This window comes from Salvelinus sp. IW2-2015, linkage group LG15 (assembly GCF_002910315.2).
Source record: "Salvelinus sp. IW2-2015 linkage group LG15, ASM291031v2, whole genome shotgun sequence".
Lineage (NCBI taxonomy): Eukaryota > Metazoa > Chordata > Actinopteri > Salmoniformes > Salmonidae > Salvelinus > Salvelinus sp. IW2-2015.
Genome location: NC_036855.1, coordinates 14,288,162 through 14,313,213, shown reverse-complemented (window position 1 = coordinate 14,313,213; position 25,052 = coordinate 14,288,162). Strand labels below are relative to the sequence as shown.

At 43.3% G+C, this 25,052-nt stretch overlaps 1 pseudogene; it reads left to right on the top strand.

Annotated features, from left to right (window-relative positions):
* LOC111973906 (voltage-dependent N-type calcium channel subunit alpha-1B-like) overlaps positions 1-25,052 on the top strand; it is a 139,981-nt pseudogene that overhangs the window by 91,894 nt on the left and 23,035 nt on the right.

The following is a 25,052-nucleotide window of genomic DNA, read 5'->3' as shown; positions in this document are numbered from 1 at the left end:
AATCGAATAGCACTTTCCTTTAAGTCCACACACTCAGTCAAATATCCATCTTTGTAGATGACTTGTAAACTTTGCCTAAACCTACAATCAATTAATAGAAAATAAAAGCAGCAGCCAGCCAGCCAGCCAATGTTATAGCCCGTCTATATGCAGCCAGCCAGCCAGCCAATGTTATAGCCCGTCTATATGCAGCCAGCCAGCCAGCCAATGTTATAGCCCGTCAGATCCCAGAGCCAGCAGCCAGCCAATGTTGTAGCCCGTCTATATGCAGCCAGCCAGCCAATGTTATAGCCCGTCTATATCAGCCAGCCAGCCAATGGTTATAGCCCGTCTATATGCAGCCACAGCCAGCCAATGTTATAGCCTCAATATGCAGCCAGCCAGCCAATGATATTATAGCCACCCTGTCTATATGCAGCCAGCCAGCCAATGTATAGCCCGTCATATGCAGCCAGCCAGCCAATGTTATAGCCCGTCTATATGCAGCCAGCCAGCCAATGTTATAGCCCGTCTATATGCAGCCAGCCAGCCAATGTATAGCCCGTCTATATGCAGCCAGCTATGCCAATGTTTATAGCCCGTCAATAATGCAGCCAGCCAGCCAATGTTATAGCCCGTCTATATGCAGCCAGCCACCCAATGTTATAGCCCGTCTATATGCAGCCAGCCACCAATGTTATACCCGTCAATATGCAGCCAGCCAGCCACATGTTATAGCCCTCGTCATATGCAGCCAGCCAGCCACGTTTATAGCCCGTCCTATATGCAGCCAGCCAGCCATTTATAGCCCGTCAATATGCAGCCAGCCAGCCACTGTTATAGCCCGTCTATATGCAGCCAGCCAGCCACTGTTATAGCCGTCTATATCTGATCAGCCAGCCCAGCCACTGTTATAGCCCGTCTATATGCAGCCAGCCAGCCACTGTGGTATGAGCCCGTCTATATGCAGCCAGCCAGCCACTGTTATAGCCCGTCTATATGCAGCCAGCCAGCCACTGTTATAGCCCATCTATATGCAGCCAGCCAGCCACTGTTATAGCCCGTCTATATGCAGCCAGCCAGCCACTGTTATAGCCCGTCTATATGCAGCCAGCCATTACTAGGAACAGCGTCTACATTAGTCTCTCAGGTGAGCTGTGTATGGACTATAGGATCTTTCTCTCTCTCTCTCTCTCTCTCTCTCTCCAGGGTGCGGCGTCTGTGTCATTATATTGTCAGCCTGCGGTACTTTGAGATGTGTATCCTGGTAGTGATATCCATGAGTAGCATTGCATTGGCTGCAGAGGACCCTGTCCAGGCCAACGCTCCGCGCAACAATGTGAGTCTACGCATGCACACACGCACGCACACACGCACACACACACACACAGGAAGACATGCTAGACACACACAACCTGAAATGGTCCATCCACACAGACAGTGTGGTGAAGAAGGCGCAACAGCTCCTTTCCAACAGAAATGTGGATTGGCCCAACCGAGCCACGGCCTGTTCACCCCGCTAGCATCTAGTAGGTGGGGACAGTACAGGTGGATTAGAGCTGGGACCAAGATATTGAAAAACAGCTTCTATCTCAAGGCCATCAGACTGTTAAATAGTCACCACTAGCCGGCCTCTGCCCAGTACCCTGCCCCGAACTTAGTCACTGTTACTAGTCGGCTACCACCCGGTACTCTACCCTGCACCTTAGAGACTGCTGCCCTATGTACATAGAGTCATTGAACACTGGTCACTTTAATTAAGCAATAAGGGACAAGAGGCAGTGCTGTATCATGAATACAGTCACAGGTAAGTGCCGTTGTTCGGCCCAAAGCGATAGTGGAGGGCCCGTCAACCCATTTACCTGTGAATGTATTCATGGTACAGCACTGCCTCGGGTGCCTTATTGCTTTTATAAAACTCTTACCAACATACTAAAATAACAGTGAATTACATATTTTGATGAAAACATTATTTTGATGAATTCAAACATTATTTTGATAAGTCAATTCATTCAATATCATTCATCCACCAGAAGATATAGTCCCGAACAGAAATCTGGTTGTTAGTTCTTTTGGTCATGTTGCTACAGACGCGTCCCGGTCCTTAATTACTTTTGCAAAGTTGCTATGCGAAAGGACTGGTTGTTCATTCTAAACGAAATGGTTGCTATGCAGGCTTCTTGTCAATTGCTAGCCAAGCCAGCTTCAGCTAACTCAGTCACGTCAATTTGCATTTTTTGTTTGACCTTTTTTTCTTTTCTTCTATTGGCACTTACTTGGATATGTCCCATGATAATGATGTGACAAGGCTGTCTGGTCTCGTCTGGGCACCGTTCACTCTATGGTACTACAGAGATCAAATTTTCAAAAGTGAAACATTGTTTCCTACAGGTCGGACAGGCAGACACAGCAAGGCTTATATTAACCCCCGCTGTACCAAACCAAATACTAGGCTGGAAGCAAAGGGAAATAATGTGCGTGTAGAAATAAATACAAGAGATGATTCAGACAGCAATCTAAACATGATGTTCTTATGGATGGAACCGTTAGCAAGCATAGGTGTGTCTCCGATGGCCAATGCAGCACTTATAATTAAGTAATAATGTCCTCGAAGCCGGTGTTTGGAGGATTTATTGTCACGGGTGTGTTCGTCTCGGGCCGGCAAACCGTGCCAATATATCCTCGAAACACCGGCTTTCGAAGGCATTATCACTTTTATACAACGGGTTACCAATATATTCAAATAATGATTGTCATATTTTTATGATGATTCATGATTTCGATTGGCTGAGAAAAGCTGCCATCCTGTCTGTCTTGTCCCGAGTCCTGACACGTTCATTAACATAGGACAGCTGGAGATCCAATTTCAATATTGAAACAATGTTGCAAATATTGGAGAGACAGACAGCAAGGTTATTACTAGTAGACTCTGCTGTTGAAAACCAAATGCTAGTCTAAAAGAAATGGGAGATAATGTCTAGATGCTTTTTACAGTGTTGATCTTTTATATAAATTGCCTGGCTAGGCTGATGAGACAGTGGATTGAGCAGTCAGATGGAACAGAGTAAATAGGCTGTTCTAATGCACGACGCAACACGGAGTGCCTTGACACAGCCCTTAGCTGTGGTATATTGGCCATATATCACAAACCCCCGAAGTGCCGTATTGCTATTATAAACTGGTTATCAATGTAATTAGAGCAGTAAAAATAAATGTTTTGTCATACCTGTGGTATACGGTCTGATATACCACGGCTGTCAGCCAATCAGCATTCAGGCCTCGAACCACCCAGTTTATAATAATGTTTACATACTGTTTTCCCACTTCATATATGTATATATATATATATTACTGTATTCTAGACAAGGCTCATCCTATAAAACTACTGCTGTACACACCTTTTCTATTCATATACTGTCTATACATACCACCATATATATAAATATTGCGTACTCTGATATTGCTCGTTCTGATATTTCTTCATATCTTTCTTAGAATTGTGGGGATTTGTGTGTATTGTTGTTGTATTGCTAGATATTGCTGCACTGTTGCACTGCACCTGCGATAACATCTGCATAACTGTGTACACAACCAATAAGATTTGAATTGATTTGACTCAGTTAGACATTTAAAAAACAACAACAGGTGTGACAACCAAGTTCATCCAAATATATCCGTCAGCGAGGAGAAGATCAGGCAGCTGTTCAAATGAGCTAGAGGAATAATTACTTTTGCATTGCCTCTTGGCTGTGTTTTCCTCTTGCACTTACTCTCTCCTGTTCAGGTGCTCAAGTATCTGGACTACGTCTTCACGGGAGTTTTCACATTTGAGATGGTGATTAAGGTAAGCGCTAGGATAGGCACGTGTCATTAAATTACATTTTTACTAAATGACTGAACAAAAATAACATGTTTTCAGATCCTTTTTGGGCAGCTGCCTATATATTTGTCTAGAATTGATTTCTTTGTTTTTCCTTCCGTTACTCCTATGGTTGTACTGGCCTCATGCTACATGCCGTGTTTATTGAAATGCATTACTAAATGAGAGAACTTTAATTGAATACATTGTAGGACTATAGGAGGTTGCTCCAACCTCAGTGTGCTGTAGCCATCTAACCCTGCTCTCTGATTGGTCCAGATGGTTGACCTGGGCCTCCTGCTCCATCCTGGTTCTTACTTCAGAGATCTCTGGAACATTCTGGACTTCATTGTGGTCAGTGGCGCACTGGTGGCATTTGCATTTTCGTAAGTTGTATATTTTCTTAGAAACGTTCATCATTTCATGAAATAAAATAATTGCACAAGGCAAATTTGACAGAAGAAACTGATAAGCTGCACTTTCCCAGAAATACTTTTCTCCGTTGAATTTACGTGCGCTGTAATTCATCTGTCATTTCCCATCGGTTACATTCCTCAGAATCAAATACCTTGTATCACCACAATATAATATGTCCTCCTGAATGATGATGTCTGCTACCTCTTACTGCTGCAATATTGTATTCATTATGGGCTCAGTCTTTGGGACGAGTTTTTGGGCAAATTGTTGTGATTATTTGTATTTGGGTTTAGTCCGGGAGAGAGAGTCTCTGTGGGTTTAGTCCGGGAGAGAGAGTCTCCGTGGGTTGAGGGTGATTATCCTGTACATCTGGTAATGCTGCTGCTGCTGCTGCTGCCAGAACCTACCATTAGTTCCATAACAACACAACGGGAAAATAGGAATGCATAATGTCATGTTTATTTGCTTATAGTTGAGGTGTTTGGCAGTAAGGATTGTAATTGCGTTTAATTAACCCCACAAAATGCTTTATTTCATGCTGTGTGTTTGAAGTGTACAATGTGAAGTGTGCAATGTGTGTGTGTGTGTGTGTGTGTTATGTGCGCTGTTGACTCAAAGTTCCTTTTCTGTTTCCTTGTGGCTTGGATCTCTTGAAGGAGCTTCATGGGGTAATGCTTTCTCTCTCTATCTTTCTCTCCCTCTCTCTGTCTCTCTCTCTCTCATCTTGCCTGTCTCTGTTTGTGTGAGCTAACAGGGTCTATGCTCAGTCCATAGGCCCGTTTTGTTCTGGGACACACTCATCTCTCTCTCTTCTCGTCATCTTTTCATAGTCCACTTGTCTTCTCTCATATTTATCTGCTTGACCATAGATCCTCTGTCCTGTTCCATGTTCCCCTCCGCTATAGGGGGCAATGTCACCTCAGTGTGACTACATATTCACCAGGGCCGCACTAGACAAATACATGTGTTGCTATGATGAGAAGGACCCTACTGCTCTATATCAGCTCATGTTTTGATTACAAATGGACCTACTCACCAAACACATTTCATTAAGTGGCAACTACTCATACAAGGTAGTAAGAAAGAACGCCACTTTAGAGCTGAGGAGCTCTTTACATCTCTGCATGGAATCTCAGAGTGTGTTTAAACTGTTATGGTGTCATCAAGGTATCTATATTGGTGACTGCTTAGTGACCATACGGTACCACCCTCCATCCTCACTTTGTTTGTCTACAGCACTGCCTCTAGTATCTATCACTCTCTCCTAGCCACTCTGACAGACAGCCAGCCGTGTTGATGTTGATCGATGGACATTATTCTCCCTGCATGCCCCGGGCCTCATTCTGCCTGTCATGTCAATGTGATCCACCGACTCATTGTGAATGAACCGTACCGCCATCGTGATGTGTCATCGACACACTGTTTGTGTAGTGTTGCTTCCTTGAATCTCACGACCACGTGTCACCGTTCCATCTCCCTTCAGACGTTCCACATCTGTCAGATGTCCTCTGTCTGTTGGAAACGTCTGCTAGTACACAAGAAACACACTCTTACCTGTGCCACCAAAACAAGTGGCAGGAGTGTCTTTTTGACAAACACAACCGGATTTTTTGGGTCTCTTTTATGAACGTTGCCTTGAAGAAATGAAAGCCATTTTGCAACCCAGTCATCCTTGAAGAAGTGTCATTATGGCCGAGATTGCCATTGGGCGAGGGCCTTTTCTAGTCGGATCAGTTCCTCACACTTTCACAATAGCATTCAACTGTCTGTCACTGACAGACCAGTACAGTAAATGACAAACATCTCAATTTCATACATCATAGGCCTATTTCCATTCCCCATATCGTATTGTTTAGATTGTACCTGTCATATTTTCTATGTGTGGGAAGACGCCATAATTGTGTTCTTTATCTTGTTTTTTCCCTTTACTGTTTTCCCCCGTCAGACCGCCACAAGGTGTGCCCAGGTGGGGAACCCCCTCTCCTCTCTACCCCTCTTTCTTCTGCTTAGGCCAGGATCATATCACTAAACCTGTATGAGTAAAGGGTTTCCTTTACAGACCAGGAGCCTTTGCCATGTCACTCTGATAGCTTTCAATAGAAACCTTTCTCTCTCTTTCTGGGTGTTCAAATCAAATTTTATTTGTCACATGTGCCGAATAGAACAGGTGTAGACCTTACAGTGAAATGCTTCCTGACAAGCCCTTAACCAACAATTCAGTTAAAAAAAAATTGAATAAAAAAAAGAAATAAAAGTAACAAGTAATTAAAGAGCACTCTCCAATCTTACTGTAAATGGATGCTCAAGTAAAACGTGTTCATAATTGATGATTGACCCAAATCCCAGCATCAGCACTAACTATGCTGGCCATTCTAATCATTATGTACAGTAGACTCTTTGTATTTATTTTCAAGCTTCTATGCCCAAGTCAAATACTCTGAGCTATTATAAACACACATTCATGTTTATTCTGTTAAACTCTTTTCCCTAGGAGACGCACCAAGCATAGCCCTATCAGTGCCTATATTAAAACATAATACAGTCTTGTTCCACTGACAGAGAGAGAACTACAGATGTAGGATCTTAATTTGATCACCCTGTTGCAGGAGAACTTTCCTGCAATGCAGGACATTTTAAACTTGTAGTGTATTTGAGGATTAAAAAGGTTTCTGAAGTTTATAATTTCCCCTTTGAAATTTCAGACCTGATTTTCCCTAACGGAAATGTATCAACCGTTACAAAAATGTCCATGAATTATAATCCACATAATAATTCAAATTTCCTGTTGCAGGGATTATTTTCCTGCTGTAGCAAAATGGGTCAAATCAAGATCCTACATCTGTAGGACTACCTTTAGAGTAGTAGTAAAAATAGCCCGTGCTGAGACAGGACATGGTGGTTATTTTGGATGACCGTTTTGTTCTCCTTCCAGGGAGATGACATATGGGACACGCCAGCCACCTGTACCTGAGAATGATGTCCTCATTACATATTTAACCACTGTCTTGGCGTCTCATAGCTCTGTCACCGTACAGCCCCTGTAGAAAACTCAAAGCGCTTGCAATGAAACTCCCAAGTCACATGTTTTTCTCCAAGCTGGTCAAGCGTCCTTTGAAAGCTATCAGAATGTCATGTGTGGTTTAACATGTGTGAGTGTTATGTGATCTCAAACCACGGGCTCTACTTACTGTGAAAAAAAGCATGCTGGACTAATGCGTATCAGAGCATGAATGTTGCATGCTGCTGTGGTAGAGTAGAGCTGTAACGGAGGCTGTGGGAGGGAGGAACCTCACCGTCATATCACATGGCCATGCTGTGATGGGCATACCAGCCAGAGTTACAACATGGCTTTTATTCCCACTTGGATGGGAAGTGGTGTGTGTGTGTGTGTGTGTGTGTGTGCGTGTGTGTGTGTGTGTGTGTGTGTGTGTGTGTGTGTGTGTGTGTGTGTGTGTGTGTGTGTGTGTGTGTGTGTGTGTGTGTGTGTGTGTGTGTGTGTGTGTGTTCGTGATGGCAGCTGACAGCAGACAGAGGGAGGAGGCGGGGCAGGGTAGGGTAGGGAAAAATGAAGGTTGCTGGCAGATTTGTTTCTCTCTGTTGCCATTTGCCTCCTCCTGGACTGTCTTGTTGGTGCCGTGTTAATCATCTTCACCAGATGCTGAGATCTTTACACGTTTGTCTTTATCAGTTGAAAATGAGTGACTGCTGTGTAGGATTTACTTTAACAACGGAGGAGTTCACCTTTTCAGAGAAATCTCTCGAGATTTGAGACAGAGATGGGATTGAGTGACATGGGTGCTGGAACATTTTACATTGTGATATAAATGTTGTTGACTGTACTGTACATTGAATAGGTCTATTTATATAACATTTATTAATGTGAAGTGTCACGTAGTATCTTTGACTGGTTATTTATGTGTCGTCGACTGTTTATTGGAGTCATTCAAATCCCTCCATGTTTCACCAATGGGATGATTGACCTTAAATACATGACCATTTTGTGTACTGTACCACACATTGGTCAATTATTTTACATTTGATATAACATGCAGTATTTTGTATCACTTCGTTGTATTTGATTTGGAGATGCCTGTATTGCGAGTCACTTGTATTGCTATTCTCAGAGCTCCCCAAGGTGATGATTCAGCATGAGCTCTTCTGAGTCTGTAGGGAACATTAATATACACGGAGACTTAATGGGATTCGGCTCAGACTTCTTCACATGTTGGTTCAAAAGATGTTCTGTTTTTCCGCCCATTGTATCTGAGAAAGTCTATTAAATCTCTTGTTCCTGTATTTCCCCATGAGTCATAATACTCTACACTAACGTCCTTTCATCTTTTCGTCTGTCAGTCTCACCATCTCAGCTTAACGAGCAGGATTTGTGTATGAAAACAGCATTGGTTCCTTTAAAAGAAACGTCACAGTTTATTTTGTACCACCGGTTACGGGTTCTTCTGCAGAAACCTGATGCACAGTCTGTAGTGCGAGCGTACTTGATTTAGTTTTTGGGGTATTATTTGCATGGAGAAATATGTGTTGAGATGTAACTCTCAGAGAAGGTGTATTTCTGTGGGATAACTACTCTGCATGCTATACATCCACAAACTGTCCAATTCGCTCATGTAATCCAGGATTACATGCTACAGTACACCTATCTGAATGGTATGGAGAGGCATGAGCCTACAGTGAGATTACTAATCCATTCTCAGTTGGGGATGGGTGCTTGGTTGTCACAAACAATTATCTGTACCAAGGGTATCTACAGCTTTGACAAAAAATGTGTACCTCAATTATTATTCTGTTGTATTTTTCAAACACAAATCATTTTGGAAGTATTATTAAAAATGCAATGTCTTGAGTAGTGGGAGATGGTAATGTAGTACCAACCGTTCTCCTAACCCCATTTCCTTAGATTGTAAGAACATTTCCATTCACGTTCGGTCAAGACCATCAGAGAGCATTCTTCAAATGCTTTCTGTTTCTTAGTCTAAACCTTTCCATTCATGAAACTTTTAGAAGCAACAGTGATTCATCACCAAGCTTTTGACTTTGGTCACGAGTGGTTTGCCTCTTTTTTAATGCAATTGTTGTTCTTAGCAGTTTCTGAATACAACTACCTTCACATAGGGTTTAGCATTTCAGTGTTGACCTTACAGGCTTGCTGTCTAACTTAGTGTTTTTCTTGTGCAGAGGGTCCAAAGGAAAGGACATCAGCACCATCAAGTCCCTCAGAGTTCTGCGAGTATTACGGCCCCTCAAGACCATCAAACGCCTACCCAAGCTGAAGGTACGGAATAGGACTTTATCTGACCTGACCCAATGTACACTACACATGTATTCACTGGTGTTGATTTATTGATGAGTGTTGTCAGCACACAGAGTCATCAGCGTGTACTGTATCTAACCCAGCCCCATGTTTCTGTGTGTGTGTGTGTATGTGTATGTGTATGTGTATGTGTATGTGTATATGTGTATATGTGTATATGTGTATATGTGTATATGTGTGTGTCCTCTCTCAGGCTGTGTTTGACTGTGTGGTCAACTCCCTGAAGAACGTGTTCAACATCCTCATAGTCTACATGCTCTTCATGTTCATCTTCGCTGTCATCGCCGTGCAGCTGTTCAAGGGCAAGTTCTTCTACTGCACCGATGAGTCCAAGAGCCTGGAGAAAGACTGCAGGTAGGTCTACAGTACAGTACACTGAGCAAGCCTGGCACAAGAAGAAAGGGCATTTTGAAATTAACAGGAGAAGGCAGATGAGCAAAGTTGGCACCAAGGCACTGGGCCTAACATTGATATAGCAAACCATGGAATAACGGTAACAGCTCTAGAGATGGCGGCCCCTCCAGGGCAGCTGTGGTGGTACGGCCCAGGGGCTCTATTTTTGGCTGGAGGTAAGGAGGCAAACGCACCGTCGTTTCCAATTTCGTTGTGTAAAAACTGCCGCATTTGCCAGTACGTCAGGTTTGACAATTTACCTGTCTAACATCAGCTGGCTTGCGCCGAGGTGGGAGGGGTGGAAATATTTGAGGTGTGTTCTTGAAAATGTGCGCCAATATGGCAATTTCAGTGGTTTTCGTGGTAACTCACTTGGTTATGATTTTGCCAACGGTGGCGCACACAGTTGCTTTATTTATGTACATCACAAATGTTTTGTTAAAATTTCACAAGCAGCAAAACAGTCAACAGACATTCCGCTTTTTTATGTATATTGGACCTTATTTTTGTCCAACTTCTGTGAAACGTTTGGACTCATTATGTGTGATGCCCATTTCATGAAAGGTGTCAGTGACTTGTAGGAAGCCTGTTTAGGAACATCAAGTTATTTAAAAAGACTGCTTATTGTTTTTCATCAATCATTTTGTCAAAAAAATACATCTTCCACTTATCTCTGTTGGACCTAACTGTCTTATCGTGGCATTTGTGATCGCTGTCCGTGGTGCTGAATCGACTTGTAGGCTATATTTGCCTGTTTGTTTGTTTACCTTTCATGTGGCAAAGTGACTACTGGCCATATCAACACAGATGGTAGGGTTTAGCTATACATATTTAAGAGCAGTAATGGTGAGTTGATTACAGTACCAGTCAAAACTTTGGACACAACTACTCATTCCAGGGTTTTTCTTTCTTTGTACTATTTTCTACATTGTAGAATAATAGTGAAGACATCAAAACTATTAAATAACACATATGGAATCATGTAGTAACCAAAAAAGTGTTTAAAAAAATCTAAATATATTTTATATTTGAGATTCTTCAAAGTAGTGAGGTCGGGCACTGATGTTGGGAGATTAGGCCTAGCTCGCAGTCGACGTTCCAATTCATCCCAAAGGTGTTAGATGGGGTTGAGGTCAGGGCTCTTTGCAGGCCAGTCATCCGCCAAACTCAGATTCGTCTGTCGGACTGCCAGATTGTGAAGCGTGATTCATCACTCTAAAGAACGCGTTTCCACTGCTCCAGAGTGCGATGGCGGCAAGCTTTACACCACTCCAGCCGATGCTTGGCATTGCACATGGTGATCTTACGCTTGTGTGCGGCTGCTCGGCCATGGAAACCCATTTCATGAAGCTCCCGACTAACAGTTATTGTGCTTACATTGCTTCCAGAGGCAGCTTGGAACTCAGTAGTGAGTGTTGCAACCGAGGACGGACGATTTTTACGCGCTACTCTTGTGTGGCCTACCACTTTGCAGCTGAGCCGTTGTTGCTCCTAGGCGTATCCACTTCACAATAACAGCACTTACAGTTGACCGGGGCAGCTCTAGCAGGGCAGAAATTTGACGAACTGACTTGTTGGAAAGGTGGCATCCTATGACGGTGAGTCACTGAGCTCTTTAGTAAGGCCATTCTACTGCCGATGTTTGTCTATGGAGATTGCATGGCTGTGTGCTCGATTTTATACACCTGTCAACAACGGGTGTGGCTGAAATAACCGTGTCCACTCATTTGAAGGGGTGTCCACATACTGCTGTATATATACTGTATCTTCCTTGAAGAAAATCTTTGAAGAAAATGTCATTAATTATCTGTTTTTGTATGGGTATCTTATTGATTTGTCACATGGACAGTGTCTTGTCAACCTAATCAAAGGAGTCTCTATTCCTGTATGTGTTCATGTGTGTAGTAAGTTGTTCTCTCTCTCTCTCTCTCTGTCTTTCTCTCTGTCTCTATCTCTCTCTCCCCTAAACAGAGGTAATTTCCTGGACTATGATAAAGATGAGGTGGCCGCCCAGCCTCGGGTGTGGAAGAAGTATGAGTTCCACTATGACAACGTGCTTTGGGCCTTCCTCACTCTCTTCACTGTGTCCACCGGAGAGGGCTGGCCTGAGTAAGTCCACTTTCCAGGCTCCTTTTCAGTAGCTCTAGAGAGTTGAAGTCTCTGGTGGGGATATGTTCTGTTAATGTGCTGTGGCCTGCAGACAGACATACAGACAGTATACCAGTATACCAGTAGGAGGTGAACAGGCCTGGGGTAATGTTCTGAGAATGTGCTGTGGCCTGATGGCTCTCAGACAGACAGGAAGTAGAATGGGTGAACATGGGATATGTACTGAGAATGAGCTGTGGCCTGGTGTCTCTCAGACATACAGAAAGACAGTCAGACACAGACAGACAGTAGAACAATAGGGTTTTTCTATAAACTAGGCTATCAGCAAGGATGTCCTACACTGGACAACTTGTAACAGCTGTTGATAAGTCATTGATATCTGTCAATTTAGTTAATGTGATGATATTAGATATTAAGATATAAGGGGTGATCATAGATACAGTCGGAAGTTACAAGTTGTAAGTTGATATACACTTAGGTTGGAGTCATTAAAACTTGTTTTTCAACCAAAGGACCTTGTGAAGATGCTGGAGGAAACAGATACAAAAGTACCTATATCTACAGTAAAACGAGTCCTATATTGACATAAGCTGACAGGCCCTTCAGCAAGGAAGAAGCCACTGCTCTAAAACCACCATAAAAAAAGCCAGACTACGGTTTGCATGGTCTGATGACACAAAAATAGAACTGTTTGGCCATAATGACCATCGTTATGTTTGGAGGAAAAAGGGGAGGCTTGCAAGCGTGAAGAACACCATCCCAAACGTGAAGCACGGGGGTGGCAATCATGTTGTGGGGGTGCTTTGCTGCAGGAGGGACTGGTGCACTTCACATAATAGATGGCATCATGAGGATTTTAAATGATGTGGATATATTGAAGCAACATCTCAAGACATCAGTCAGGAAGTTAAAGCTCTGTTGCAAATGGGTCTTCCAAATGGACAATGACCCCAAGCATAATTCCAAAGTTGTGGCAAAATGGCTTAAGGACAACAAAGTCAAGGTATTGGAGTGGCCATGACAAAGCCCTGACCTCAATCCTATAGAAAATGTGTGGGCAGAACTGAAAAAGTGTGTGCGAGCAAGGAGGCCTACAAACCTGACTCAGTTTCACCAGCTCTGTCAAGAGGAATGGCACAAAATTCACCCAACTTATTGTGGGAAGATTGTGGAAGGCTACTTGAAACGTTTGACCCAAGTTAAACAATGTAAAGGCAATGCTACCAAATACTAATTGAGTTTACGTAAACTTCTGACCCACTGGGAATGTGATGAAAGAAATAAAAGCTGAAATAAATCATTCTCTTTACTATTATTCTGACATTTCACATTCTTAAAATAAAATGGTGATCCTAACTGACCTAAGACATGGACTTTTTACTCGGATTAAATGTTAGGAATTGTGAAAAACTGAGTTTAAATGTATTTGGCTAAGGTGTACGTAAACTTCTGACTTCAACTGTATATTCAATCAAATTCAGGAGTTGATTTAAAACCTATGTTTAATCATGATTATTGTCTTTACGGATTTGTCCAAAGTCATGTGACATAAAACATTACTTTTCTGTCCAGTATAAATTGTCATTATATCATATATCAAGCATTAATCAGTTCAATTAGACATTGAACTTGAACCCTGTAAGAATCCTGTATCTAGCTGTCGGACAGTTTTTTTGTATAAAGATCTCAGAAATGCAGTGTAACTACGTAACATTTCCTGTCTCCTTATGTTATGGGGTGAAAACAGCTTTCATGGGCACAGAAATCCAAAATAATGTATGCTTTGCAAAATCGAATGCTTCTAACCGAAAGAGTCCCCTTACCTTGATACTTAAAACTTCAATAATTTTCAATAATTATGCATGATACTTGTTGGATGCCATTTGGTGTCCAGCTGATTAGTTACGACGTAATATTTTTTATATTTTCACACATCATCATCTGATCAAGGAAGGAATTTTCCGAATAACAGTGAAGTGACGAACAGCTGTTGTGATAGTGCATGCGATGCAACAACAGCCCAAGTGCTGGAAAAAAGGTGATCGCAAAGGAATGTCCAGAATATTTTGGTGTCTCATTCGTTTTGCCGGTGAAAACCGCTTTGGAACTAGCGAATTCATTGGTGATCATCTGTTGTTGTCCATTTGATTTACAGCAGTGTCTCGTTAGATCTAACAGAGAAAGCATCAAGGTATTGAGTTCATATTTTCACGTGTTTTTGTGCCTCGGATTGGACACCGAGTCTACTACGTGATATTATTCTGGATATAATGACAACAAATTATACAGCCTAGTGTGCTTATTCACAACATGATCTGGTAATGAAATAACATGACAAATACAGTTTGCTTTCCATGTTACACCTGCAATTTTAAACAATTACAAGGGGCTTGAAGTAGCCCTACTTGAACTTGAAATTGGAGCTCAGATATTCAAGTACTGGAATAGGCACCCCTTGAAAATCTGACATCTTTGTTGGGGTAAAACCAAGTGCATGTTATGAGGACAACATCTAATGTTGTCTTCAACTTGGCTTTCCATACAAATCCTTCCATTAAAAAAGGAACCTGTTTTTTGGTCGCTTACCCATTCTAAAAACAGCGGTGGTGAGATTCAAATGGTGAGATTAATACTACCGCTGTTCATAGCTTTATTATATGTGCCTGCGTCGCCCACAAAGGCTCGGAGAAAAATCACCATGCATGCATCCAATTTCTTTAGTCAGGCAAGTCCACATTATTCTCACATATTTTAGAATGTAATAATAACTTGAATATCAATGCATTGGCAAGGCCTAAAGAAATCTTTATTCTTAAAGTGGTAATGGCCTACACTTTTTTTCATGCTTTTTGGGGGGTGTTCTATATTAGGCCCTATATGTACTGTATAATTATATAAATTATACAATTGTTTAACATTGCGGTCCTTGAAAATTACAATGAAGTGCTTGAAAAAGTCCCTGAGAGTCCTTGAATTTCATTTGCCAATGTCTGTATGAACCCTGCTTAAAGGATGTATTGTCCTGGGCCTATGATGTTGTATAGGTGGAGTTATGGGCCAATTTGCATACATACACTTTTATTCCTCTAAGTACGCATGTGGAACTGCATGAAAACCCTTTTTATTTCTGTTTCAAACCATTTTAAAACATTTATCCCAATGTCACACATTGGCCCCATTAATTATAGAAAGAGCCAGTACTAGAACATTAGAGGGTGAACAAGCCTGCCCTGAGGACATGTTCTGAGAATGTGCTGTGCTAGTCTCTGTAATTGTCTTTAATATCGTATTCAAGCAAAGTGCGCAGGCTTGTCGGGTCAGCACACCAGAGAGGGTTGTCTGTGCAATTTCCGGCATGTTCATAATTCTCCTTCTTATTCCGGCTCCTCTGTCCTCCTCAATGAAATCATTGAATTAGCTATGTTATTAAATAATCCAGTGATGCATGATATGTAAAAATGATGGACTGGTGAGTCATTTAGGTCAGGGTAGAAGTCCATTAAATCAGACTCAGTACTCATAACCTGGAGGGCTAAGTGGCCAGGCTCTCTCTCAGTTGGGCTATTACTGTAAGGAATATTTTAACACGGCTGATGAAAATGGACCTTTCTATCATCAACATTAAACATTAATCACATGCCTATTACATTTTAACAAAAGCTTTTAATTGACTATGTCCCTAATTTTAGACGTAGAACTTGAAATGGTGTTCTCGTTTCCAGTTAGGTCTTAGTCATATTGTAGTTGCTGTAGGAAACTTGTTGTAGTAGTTTAACTACATTTGGCTGTTGTGGTGAGTGGTTCCATATACTGACAGCATGGTTCCTGTGTTCCTCTCCAGTGTTCTGAAGCACTCTGTGGATGCTACCTTTGAGGACCAGGGTCCCAGTCCAGGCTACCGTATAGAGATCTCCATCTTCTACGTGGTCTACTTCGTGGTCTTCCCCTTCTTCTTCGTCAACATCTTTGTGGCCTTGATCATCATTACCTTCCAGGAGCAGGGAGACAAGGCCATGTCAGAGTGCAGCCTAGAGAAAAATGAGGTACAGTACACTCTTTAAAAAAAGGTGCTATCTAGAACCAAAAAGGGTTCTTCTGCTGTCCCCATAGGAGAACCCTTTGAAGAACCCCTTTTTTGTGCAAGGTAGAACCCTTTTGTAGAATCCTTTCCACACAGGGTTCTACATGGAACCAAAAAGGGTTCTACCTACAGCCTTTTGGAACCCTTTTTTCTAAGAGTTTACAGAACAGAAAGTAAAGGAAAGGAATAACAATGAATATTTATTCAATGGTCCCTCTCTCCATTTGTGATTTGTTGGTCATCAGCTCACTATGCTCACTATGCTCTGTAGATGTTGCCAATCATACTGCCAAACCCTTACATTATGCTGAGTACTCAGTGCAGGAACAGTCTCTCTCACTGCTGCTGTTGTTGATGCTGGGTTCAGTTGTGCGTGTTGAGGCAGTGAGGCTGCAGTGGAGCCTGCAGTACAGTCTCCCAGCTGAGGGCCAGTGTGACAGGTCCACAGGTCCACGATTGATTCTGGAGCCCCATCTGTGGTTCCACAGGCGGACACAAAGCCAGCGAGCCGTCCCCGTCCCCCCTACCTCATGTCTACCGGGACCCCATTAGGCAATCATAGTAGATATATCTCCGTCAATTCCTATTCTAAACTAAAACAACATATGTTTCCCTGTGTCTGTTTGTATGCTATCCTAACACGACTCAACTGTGCACAGATAGATATACACTGAATATACAAAACATTAAGAACACCTGCTCTTTCCATGACACAGACTGACAAGGTGAATCCAGGTGAAAGTTATGATCCCTTATTGATGTCAGTTGTTAAATCCACTTCAATCAGTGTAGATGAAGGGGAGGAGACAGGTTAAAGAAGGATTTTTAAGCCTTGAAACAGTTTAGACATGGATTGTGTATGTGTGCCATTCGGAGGGTGAATGGGCAAGACAAAAGATTGAAGTGCCTTTGAATGGGGCATGGTAGTAGGTGCCAGGCTCACCAGTTTGTGTCAAGAACTGCAACATTGCTGGGTTTTTAATGCTCAACCGTTTCCCGTGTGTATCAAGAATGGTCCACCACCTAAAGGACATCCAGCCAACTTGACACAACTGTGGGAAGCATCAGAGTCAACATGGGCCAGCGTCCCCGTGGAACGCTTTCATTACACAGTCCATGCCCCAAGAAATTGAGGCTGTTCTGAGGGCAAAAGGGGAGTGGGGGGACTCAATATTAGGAAGGTGTTCCAGGTGTTTGGTGTACTCAGTGTATGTCCCCTCTGTCTGTGTCTGTCAGTATGCTGAACTAACTTGACTCAGCTAACTGGAACCAGAACACAGGAGGAGCCAGCCATGTATTCATCCTCTGGATTCACACATCTCCACTGCACTTGGCTCTGATAGACTCTGCTTGCTGTCTAGTTAGATATTGGTGGTTTTCTGCACAGTATTTACCTCTGAAAAGCTTTTCCCCTTAGTTGATGATACAGACGCAATGGTCCTAATGAAGGCAATGCTTGAAAGAGTAACGGATTGACGACTAATGATTGTGCTGATGACCATGTTGATGATAATGAGGAAATGGGTGGCGATTATGAAAGAGAACATTGGATGTAAGTGTTCATTTCCATCTCATTCTTTTCAGAGAGCCTGCATTGACTTTGCCATCAACGCCAAGCAAATGACGCGTTACATGCCAGAGAACGTGCAGTCCTTCCAGTACCGGATGTGGAAGTTTGTGGTGTCACCTCCGTTTGAGTACTCCATTATGATCATGATTGCCCTGAACACCGTTGTGCTCATGATGAAGGTTAGTACAGTCTGGCTCATTCACCAGAAAATATAGTAGGATCATTCAATTCAATTCAAAGGGTTTTATTGGAATGGGAAACATATGTTTACATTGCCAAAGCAAGTGAAATAGATAATAAACCAAAGAGAAATAAACAATAAAAAATGAACAATAAACATTACACTCACAAACGTTTCAAAGGAATAGAGACATTTCAAATGTCATTTTATGGCTATGTACGGTGTTATAACGATGTGCAAATAGTTAAAGTAAAAAATGGAAAATAAATCAACATAAATATGAGTTGTATTTACAATGGTGTTTTTTTATTATTCAAATTTTTTTAACCCCTTTTTCTCCCCAATTTCGTGATTACGATCTTGTCTCCTCACTACAACTCCCCAACGGGCGAGTTGGGGAGTTGCAGTGTCCTCCGAATGTTGATGTTGCAGTGTCCTCCGAAACATGACTCGCCAAGCCGCGCTTCTTAACATCCGCTCGCTTAACCCAGAAGCCATCTGCACCAATGTGTCGGAGGAAACACTGTTCACCTGACGACCGTTGTCAGCCTGCAGGTGCCCGGCCCGCCATAAGGAGCCACTAGAGCGCGATGAGCCAAGTAAAGCCCCCCCTGGCAAAACCCTCCCCTAACCCGGACGACACTGGGCCAATTGTGCGCCGCCCTATGGGACTCCCGGTCACGGTCAGTTGTGACACAGCCTGGGATCGAACCCAGGCTGTAGTGACGCCGCAACACTGCGATGCAGTGCCTTAGACCGTTGCGTCACTCGAGAGGCCTTTACAATGGTGTTTGTTCTTCACTGGTTTCTCTTTCTGCACCAGTTCCATGGAGCTCCAGACTTCTACGAGGCCATGTTGAAGCACTTCAACATCGTCTTCACTGCCCTCTTCTCTCTGGAATGCATTCTGAAGATCATTGCCTTCGGCCCGCTGGTGGGTTGATCATCCTTCCTGTTTATCTGCATGCTATCAATATGGAAAAAGTGATCAATGATTTGATACTTATTGAATTCATGCACTGCCTGCCTTGAGTCTGTGAGTGATATCCAATCCCTCTTGTTCCAGAATTACCTGAAGGATGCCTGGAACGTGTTTGACTTTGTGACAGTGCTGGGAAGTATAACTGACATTGTGGTCACAGAAATCAATGTAAGTTAAGAGTCCAGTGCAGCACAAACCGTGTTTCATCCACTCTCCCCTATATACATTACACTACTTGTTAATGAGGCAGAATAGTATGATTGACATGCAGAGACCTAAGCCTGTATAGACGGTTTGTTTCTACAATGTGGACCTGCCCTGTACACAGGCTAAATAGCCATCTCAGCAAAGATGTCTTGGCTCCAGTCCAGGACTGATAGCAGAGACAAAGAGGGGGAGAGAGAAAGTTTGTGAACAGAGCTGATTGTTAACACTATTGATTCATCACTGATGTCTGATATGGGATCTGATAACGTGAGGCAATTCAGAGTCCAACCGTGTGTGTGTGTGTTGTTGGGTGTGTTGGTGTTGGTTGGTGTGTGTGTGTGTGTTGTGTGTGTGTGTGTGTGTGTGTGTGTGTGTGTGTGTGTGTGTGTGTGTGTGTGTGTGTGTGTGTTTTGTGGGCTGTGTGTTGTGTGTTTGTGTCATTATTGTCATATGAGCACTTCTATGTGAATCACTCAACAGTCTCTCACGTCCTGTAGTAGTTTTTATTAATGTTCTATACTCATATTGATACAGTATCTGTCCAGTATCCAACAGTATCTGTCAGATGTCTGTATCATTGTCAATGCATTGACTGATTTTAAGTGTGTGTTCTAGCTTTTACCGGTTTCTGTATGTCATTACTGTTCTATTTTTCTACTTTTCTTGTTCCCGTCCCTGTCCCTCTCCCTTTCCCTGTCCCTCTCTCTGCATTGTCCTCTTGTTTAATGTATTCACTGATGTGCCCACCATCTGCTACGGTTAAACAACTGTCTCTTATAGACAACGGTGAGTGACTACCCTTCCTGTTCATTGCCTCTTTCTCATTCCTTCTTTAAGAAGCTACAGCACTGTTTGAATTGGTGTATGTATGTATTGTTTGCTCCTTTAGCAAGCTGAACCAGGACAGCCAAATACAATATGCGTCTTGTTGCATCATTGTCATATGTAGTCATATTTTGATTGTCTCCTGTAATAGGGTTAATTTGACTGTGTTCTTGTCTCTGGTCCTGCAGGGACCGGCTGTTGAATCTGAGTTTTCTGAGCTGTTCAGAGCAGCTCGTCTCATCAAGCTGCTGAGGCAGCGGATACACCATCCGTATCCTGCTGTGGGACCTTCGTCCAGTCTTCAAGGTAACACGCACGCACCACACACCACCCACCCACCCACCACCCACCACACACACACACACACACACACACACACACACACACACACACACACACACACACACCCCACACACACACACACACCACACACACACACACACACACACACACACAGTACACTGTAATACATTACTGTTATTTAGAGCACTTTGCTGAACAGTGTTTGTGCCTTGTAGCCCTCCCTAGTTTGCCTTCTGATAGCGATGCTGTTCCATCTATGCCATCATTGTATGCAGGTGAGTGCGGCATCCATTCTTTCCAAATATGAACATTTCCTCCTGGACTTCCTTGAAAATGTTCCCTCAAAATAATTGGTTATACACGCCTACGGACTAAAATGGTGTGAAATTTTGTTTTTTTATTGAATAAGAAGATATTATGCAGTGATAGCAGAAAACTGAGCATGATCTGTGGGTATAATCGATCCCTTACTTTTCCAGGTGTTCGGAAACATTGAGCTCAACGAGGACACAGCCATCACTCACCACAACAACTTCCGCACTTTTCTTCAGGCCCTCATGCTGCTGTTCAGGTAAATACACCTTTTCCTTAGTCACTCCTTCCTCTGCTTTACGGAGCACCAACATTATTGCCCTCTCCCTTCCCCTACCTCTCCTGTAACTCTGTAAGCCAGGGGTTGTATGTAGCTAGCAACATCTTACGTCGCCCGAGTTGTACACTGTGACCATCTTCCACAATAACTTGGTGAGAGGTGTTCATTGTAATCTCAAAGGTATTTCTGTCCGTCTGTCCACCCTTGTTCTCCAGGAGTGCCACAGGGGAGGCGTGGCATGAGATCATGCTGTCGTGTTTGAGTCACAGAGCCTGTGATGAGAGGTCAGGCAACCTGGGGAAGGAGTGTGGCAGTGACTTYGCCTAYTTCTACTTTGTGTCCTTCATCTTCCTCTGCTCTTTCCTGGTTAGTACTGATGTCATCCAACATACACTGTAACTGTATTGATGTTCTGCTGATGTGCAGTAATAAGGGATGTTCACATTAGACAATGATCTGAATAAGATGGCGCTGAAGAGGATGGCTGACGTTTTACATGCTCCTTTTTTAACTTATTTTGTACATAATGTTGCTGCTACCGTCTCTTGTGACCAAAAATAACTTCTGGACATCAGATCAGCGATTATTCACCTCGAACTGGAAGAAGCTTTTTCCTTTAACGAGTCCGGCGAGAAGGATATACTGCTTTCCCGGGAACAGGCCCAAATCCCTGTCATTTGCGTGAAGAAAAGACGGAGGAAAAGGGGGCGCAGGTCGGGCTGCCTTCTGAGAATCCGTAGGCGAGCGAGTAAACTCCCACTGCCATCCGTTCTACTGGCTAACGTGCAATCATTGTAAAATAATATTGATGACCTACGATTAAGATTATCCAACGGGACATTAAAAACTGTAATATGTTATGTTTCACCGAGTCGTGGCTGAACGACGACACGGATAATATAGAGCTGGCGGGATTTTCCATGCACCGGTAGAACAGAGAAGCTACGTCTTGTAAGACGAGGGGTGGGGGTGTGTCAATAACAGCTGGTGCGCGATGTCTAATATTAAAGAAGTCTTGAGGTATTGCTCGCCTGAGGTAGAGTACCTTATGATAAGCTGTAGACCACACTATCTACTAAGAGAGTTCTCATCTATATTATTCGTAGCCGTCTATTTACCACCACAGACCGATGCTGGCACTAAGACCGCACTCAACCAACTCTATAAGGCCATAAGCACAAACAAGAAAATGCTCATCCAGAAGCGATGCTCCTAGTGGCCGGGGACTTTAATGCAGGCAAACTTAAATCAGTTTTACCACATTTTTACCAGCATGTCACATGTGCAATCAGAGGAGAAAAAAAAACTATAGACCACCTTTACTCCACACACAGAGATGCATACAAAGCTCTCCCCCACCCTACATTTGGCAAATCTGACCATAATTCTATCCTTCTGATTCCTGGTTACAAGCAAAAACTAAAGCAGGAAGCACCAGTGACTCGCTCAATACAGAAGTGGTCAGATGACGCGGATGCTACGCTATAAGACTGTTTTGCTAGCACAGACTGGAATATGTTCCGGGATTCATCCAATGGCATTGAGGAGTATACCACCTCAGTCATCGGCTTCATCAATAAGTGCATCGACGACGTCGTCCCAACAGTGACTGTACGTACATATTCCAACCAGAAGCCATGGATTACAGGCAACATCCGCAATGAGCTGGTTAGAGCTGGTGCTTTCAAGGAGCAGGACACTAATTCGGACACTTATAAGAAATCCCACTACGCCCTCAGACGAACCATCAATCAATGCAGGATTAAGATTGAATCCTACTACACCGGCTCTGACGCTCTTCGGAGGTGGCAGGGCTTGAAAAATATTACGGACTACAAAGGGAAACCCAGACGTGAGCTGCCCGTTGACGCGAGCCTACCAGACAAGATAAATGACTTTTTATGCTCGCTTCGAGGCAAGCAACACTGAAGCATGCACGAGAGCACCAGCTGTTCTGGATGACTGTGATAATGCTCTCGGTAGCCAATGGGAGCAGGACCTTTAAACAGGTCAACATTCACAAAGCTGCAGGGCCAGACGGAAAACCGGGACGTGTACTCAAAGCATGCGCGGACCAACTGGCAAGTGTCTTCACTGACATTTTTAACCTCTCCCTGACCAAGTCTGTAATACCTACATGCTTCAAGCAGACCACCATAGTCCTTGTGCCCAAGGAAGCAAAGGCAACCTGCCTAAATGATTACCGCCCCATAGCACTCACATCGGTAACCATGAAGTGCTTTGAAAGGCTGGTCGTGGCTCACATCAACAGCATCCTCCTGGAAACCCTAGACCAGGCCTGGGCAACTCCAGTCCTGGGGGCCTGATTGGTGTCACACTTTTACCCCAGCTAACACACCTGACTTCATTAATCAACTAATCATGATCTTTAGTTAAAAATGCAGTTAGTTTAAATCAGGTGTGTTTGCAAGGGATGGGTGAAAAGTGTGACGCCAATCAGGCCCCTAAGGACTGGAATTGCACAGGCCTGCACTAGACCCACTCCAATTTGCATACCGCCCCAACAGATCCACAGATGACAATCTCAATAGCACTCCACACTGCCCTTTCCCACCTGGACAAAAGGAACACCTATGTGAGAATGCTGTTCATTGACTACAGCTCAGCGTTCAACACCATAGTGCCCACGAAGCTCATCACTAAGCTAAGGATCCTGGGACTGAACACCTCCCTCTGCAACTGGATCCTGGACTTCCTGGTAAGGGAAGTTCCTGGTAAGGGTAGGCACAACACTTCTGCCACGCTGATCCTCAACACTGGGGCCCCTTAGGGGTGTGTACTTAGTCCCCTCCTGTACTCCCTGTTCACCCATGACTGCGTGGCCAAACATGACTCCAACACCATCATTAAGTTTACTGACGACACGACAGTGGTAGGCCTGATCACCGACAACGATGAGACAGCCTATAGGGAGGAGGTCAGAGAACTGGCAGTGTGGTGCCAGGACAACAACCTCTCCCTCAATGTGAGCAAGACTAAGGAGCTGATCGTGGCCGAACAGGCCCACATTAACATTGACAGGGCTGTAGTTGAGCGGGTCAAGAGTTTCACGTTCCTTGGTGTCCACATCACCATCTAACTATCATGGTCCAAACACACCGAGACAGTCGTGAAGAGGGCGAGACTGAAAAGGAGACTGAAAAGATTTGGCATGGGACCCCAGATCCTCAAAAAGTTTTACAGTTGCACCATCAAGAGCATCCTGACCGGTTGCATCACCGCCTGGAATGGCAACTGCTCGGCATCAGACCATAAGGCGCTACATAGGGTAATGCGTACGGTCCAGTACATCACTGGGGCCAAACTTCCTGCCATCCAGGACCTATATAATAGGCGGTGTCAGAGGACAGCCCATAAAATTGTCAGAGACTCCAGTCACACAAGTCATAGACTATTTTCTCTTCTACTGCACGGCAAGCGGTACCGGAGCGCCAAGTCTAGGACCAAAAGGCTCTTTAACAGCTTCTACCCCCAAGCCATAAAACTGCTGAACAATTAATCAAATGGCCACCCGGACTATTCACACTACCCCCCTCTCCATTTGTTTTGTACACTGCTGCTACTCACTGTTTATTATCTATGCATAGTCACTTCATCCCTATCTACATGTACAAATTACCTCAACTAACCTGTACCCTCGCACACAGACCCCCTGTATATAGCCTCGTTATTGTTATTTTATTGTTACTTTTTGTAATTTTTTACTTTATTTTATTTGGTAAATATTTTCTTAACTCTTCTTGAACTGCACTGTTGGTTAACTTCTCTAGGGTATGTGGGGCGGTAGCGTCCCACCTCGTCAACAGCCAGTGAAACTGCAGGGCGCCAAAGTCAAAACAACAGAAATCCCATAATTTAAATTCCTCAAACATACAAGTATTTTATACCATTTTAAAGATACACTTGTTGTAAATCCAGCCAAAGTGTCCAATTTCAACAAGGTTTTACGACGAAAGCACACCAAACGATTATGTTAGGTATGAGCCAAGTCACAGAAAAAGACAGCCATTTTTCCAGCCAAAGAGAGGAGCAGAAATAGAGATAAAATTAATCACTAACCTTTGATGATCTTCATCAGATGACACTCATAGGACTTCATGTTACACAATACATGTATGTTTTGTTCGGTAAAGTTAATATTTATATCCAAAAATCTGAGTTTAGGCGGGACGCTACTGTCTCACTTGGCAAAAATCCTGAGAAA